Source organism: Cupressus sempervirens, chromosome 10 (assembly GCF_028749045.1).
Source record: "Cupressus sempervirens isolate cs-2001-9-10 chromosome 10, ASM2874904v1, whole genome shotgun sequence".
Lineage (NCBI taxonomy): Eukaryota > Viridiplantae > Streptophyta > Pinopsida > Cupressales > Cupressaceae > Cupressus > Cupressus sempervirens.
This window is the reverse complement of record NC_143127.1, coordinates 458,230,569-458,235,202: the sequence shown is the minus strand read 5'-3', so window position 1 is coordinate 458,235,202 and position 4,634 is coordinate 458,230,569. Positions and strand designations below refer to the sequence as shown.

At 30.6% G+C, this 4,634-nt stretch overlaps 1 pseudogene; it reads left to right on the top strand.

Annotated features, from left to right (window-relative positions):
• Nucleotides 1-1,839: 1,839 nt before the first annotated feature.
• On the top strand, nt 1,840-3,891 carry LOC149534676 (cellulose synthase-like protein H1; annotated as a pseudogene).
• The last annotated feature ends 743 nt before the right edge of the window (nt 3,892-4,634 follow it).

The following is a 4,634-nucleotide window of genomic DNA, read 5'->3' as shown; positions in this document are numbered from 1 at the left end:
CATTTATTTTTTCCAATTTCATTTCTAAGGGGGCAGTATACTGGGGCATCAAAAATTTTCAAATATCAAAAGCATTCTACTCTGGGGGCATCAAAATTTTCAAATATCAACCCCAGCCAAAATTTTAAACATTGAATCAAACAAAACCAAGGCATCCAAGCAAAACATCGCAATATCAAAACATTGAATCAACAAAATCAATGACACTCAAACATCAAGTTATTGACAATCATACATCATATCAATCTCGAAACATCAAAACATAATCGATCAAACATTCAATCATCAGAATTTGACCTAAAATCAAAGAATCAAGACAGCCTTTGAACTATTATGCTTTGCATATTAGCTCAAAGAGGAGCATTTGTATACACTGAAAAATTGGCGAAGACCTAAATTACGCAATTTTGATCAATTAATGTAAATTAAGAAGGAAACAAGAGGAAAAAAATGAACTTTCAAATTAAGGATTGCATCAGGTCATTAATTGATTAAATTATCTATCAAATTAATAAGAAAAAAATCAACTTCAAAAGAGGAGAAAAATAATTCAAAATCATAAAATGAAATTCAAAAGGGAGAGGGAAAAAGACAAACTTTTGAAAATAAATGGAACTTTTATTAAATCAATAAATTGATTTATCCTCACAAAATGAAAATCCTCCTTTTATATTATAAAGAATGGAGAAAAATCCACATTTATCTTGAAATCAAGACTTTTGGACTCCTCCTCTTGTCTCTTATGAGACATTTTAGTTGAAATAAAACCCACATTATCCTCAAATCAAAACTTTTAGGCTCCTCTTGTCTCTTATGAGACATTTTCAATTTCACTTATATCCACCAATTAAAGGTAAAACCCAAATTCTTATCCCAACCCCTTCTAAAATCCTATAAATAAAAGGAGAATTCAAGAGCAAAGGGACCCAAGTTTTAGGCATCTGCATTATAGACATATTCAAAGTTGTCATATTGAGCATATTAGCATTGTTATTCTAGCAAGTTTATGTAATTTTGATAGCATTTTAGCTTTGTTTTCATGTTATTTAGTATCATCTTAACACATTTTTAGCTCATTGCATGTCCATTTTGATAGTATTCTAAGAGTTTTTATTCACACGTAATCTGCATTTTCATCTTAGATCTTGCATACATATTGATAGATCTGCATTTTAAGCATACTTATCATTCTAGAATTGTCACTGAGATGCTAGTCTGAGAGCATTCTTAGCAGTTGTAGTTAGAGAAACATGGGACGTTCATAGAGTTTACATTTGGACAATGATTTCTTGGGTTTAGTCTAGTTCCTTGTCATTTTGTTTGCACTCTACATCAAGGTTTCATGAATACATGAATATACCATGTACTGCACTAATTAGTGATCTTTATAAATATATAGTCTAACATGTTTAAAAAAATTCATAGACAGCACATCAAAAGCTACACAAGCGAGACTACAAAAGGTTGGCCAACACAAACTCGGCTCTAGTGGCTATATGAAACTTCACTCTCAACTTGTAAGTAGCAGCAATGGAACTTCATATTTAAAAAATTATATAATGTTGCAAATAATTTTGTTTAACTGATATTATTAAGAAAAAAATACAAGGCAAATTTACCTCTTACAAATTTTGAAATGAAACTTTGCTAAATCTGGAAAACCAATGAATTCTACAATATAACGTACCCAGATTTTTTGTTTTCTTGCCCTCCTTATCTCTAATTTTTTAAGAGACTTGCTTGTTGTTGTCTAAATTGGCCCTTCCTAAAAATTCCCCCCTCCCCGCCCGCCCTTTAGATATTTCTCTTCACCTTATGATAGATTATTGCTCTTTTAGGATGAGTTTATTGCAATACCCAGAGAGGCCTGTCAAGAGGTAGAAATAAATGTTGTTCATTTACACATTTTTTTATTATCATAAAAAAAGGAGGTCTTATATGTTTATTTCTCTATGAGTGAAGGTCTTATATGTTTATTCCTCTTTGAAACACTACAAAAACTTGGGTGTTGTGTTATGTTTTTATCTTGTAGATATAGTGGAGAATCTATTTCCAAGCTTCTTGTTGTAGATGTTATCATCACTACCATAGATCCATTCAAGGAGCCCGCTATGATAATTGCCAATACAGTTGTTTCTATTCTTGCACTTGATTATCCAGTAGAAAAATTTGCTTGTTATATCTCAGATGATGGTGCATCTCCCATCACTTTCTACTCTCTTGTAGAAACTTTGAGCTTTGCCAAAAAATGGGTACCATTCTGTAGAAAGTTCAAAATAAAGAACAGGGCACCCTTTATGTATTTCTACAATAAAAATGAGTCATTTGATCTTGATTTTGTCTAAGAATGGCTAGATATGAAGGTGATGATGATGTGATTAAAATACAGAAATCAATGGTTCTTGTGTTGTTAAATCATCATGCCTCCTTAACATTGCTAAATGATATTTTGTAGGATGAGCATGAAGGTTTCAAGAAAAGGATAAGTAGAACATTGGAAGAAAAACAAGTTCCACCTGATTTTACTTCTCATTACAGTGTTGATGGTTTTATGTATAGAAGCTCGGGTGTTAGAAACCATACAAGTATAGTACAAGTAATAGGGAGAGTATGAAGTTATAATGATTGTTTACTATGTTTTTGCAGTATAAACTTTAATCAAGATATAAGAGCTTCTCTAGAGGATGAATATCTCAGACTATTAATTCTTTATATGTACATGTTATTCATGAAAACAAAATGGTTCATGACAAGAAAGTTGATGCTCTGCCCCACCTAATATATGTTGCTAGAGAGAAACACCCCAAGGTTATCCATCATTAAGGTTGGCACCATGAATGTCATGGTTAGTAGATTTTTTTTATTTATTTTTATAGAACTTATTTACAAAGTTTTTGGTATAAATTGTGATTGAAATATTTTTTGAATAATTGTTTGGAAATTCTAATAGTAATGTCAACTATGAAGAATGACATGAAATATATAAATATTGTACTGACATCTATGAAGAATAACATGAAATATATAAATATTGTACTGTCATCTATGAAGAATAACATGAAATATATAAATATTGTACTATCAACTATGATAGGTTTTGATGGTATTGAAAATATATATTGTTTCTTAACATGCTTTTTATTGATCTAATGTGGTGTTGGATTTTCAGGCAAGAGTCTCAGCATTGATGACAAATGCTCATTTCACACTAAATTTGGACAGTGATATGCATGTCAGTGATTGCAAAGCTATACAACATGCTATTTGTTTTTTCCTTGGATGTAAATTAGAGAAAGAATGTGATTTTGTTCAATTCCCTCAAGTATTTCATGGAAGTCTCAAGGATGATACCTTTGGAAACCAATTGAAAATACTCGTAGAATTAAGAAATAATTTACGATCTTTTCTAAATTGATTATTTAAGAGCTCTATAGCATTTTTATGTGAGTTATTACATGATTATATATGTAATAATGGAGATGTTGGGTGTATGCAGACTATTGGGAAGGGATCAAATGCACTCCAAGGCCCTCTTTATGTAGGAAGCAACTACTTTCATAGAAGAAAAGGCTTGTATGGGTTGCCACCTAAGATTGATCAACACCACAAGAAAGGAAGTGAAAGGCAAACACAAGGTAATAGGAAATTTTTGGCATTAAATTGGTTTAGAGACTGAAGTTCAATATATGGCATTTTGTTTTACCAAATTTAAATAGTTCACATGAAATCATGATATATATTACTAAATGTCTTTTAATATCTTAATGTTCATAATAGTATTTTATATTAACAATAAATGTTTAATTATTTTTATATTTAGGTATAATCTTGATATCTTTGCTGATTTTTTTTTTGTTATTGACTGCTTGTTGTGTACTGACAGCATTGTAAAACTGTGGGAGTCCTTTGGAAACTCCCTAGACCTAATTAAAAAATAATAAATTATAATTTCAATCCTATTTGAAGCAAGCTTTCTATAAGTTACTTTTATAGTTGTACACCACTTTGTTTTCAGGTGCACAACAAATATAGTGTCTAGAAAATGTTTGAGGCAATTATGATAAGGACTCCTCTTTTTTACTTTCTTTTATTTACTAAGATTTTATTGCATTCAATCCTATTTTAATATATTGTTTTTTAAGAAGCTTCATATGATAATGCATTATTATCTTTTATTAAATAAAATATATTTATAGAAAATGGAATGTGAGGAACAGTCATGTTGACATGTGGTTGGAATAGTGATTCATAAAAGGCTTATAAAAAAAATTATAAACCCTTTAAATATTCAATCAATAACATGCATGATGTTTCCTAAGTAGAGATTCCAAACTTTGCATCATCTTGTTCGTCTGTGGCACTGAGGAAAGCATATGGAGAATCCCATGCCCTAGTTGAAGTAGCTCGGGCTATGCTAAGTGACATTTCATGTAATAGTCATACCATTCCTTCCCTGATTACAGAGGAAGCTTTGAAGGTTGCTAGTTGCAAATATGAAACCAAAACTGCTTGGGGCAAAGTGGTAAAAGATGCATAACCTTGTTTTTTTTCTTAAAAATAATTCCTACTAAAAGATTTCCCATCATCTTATATCAATCTTATCAAATGTCCACTATCCATTTGAAATGTAAATT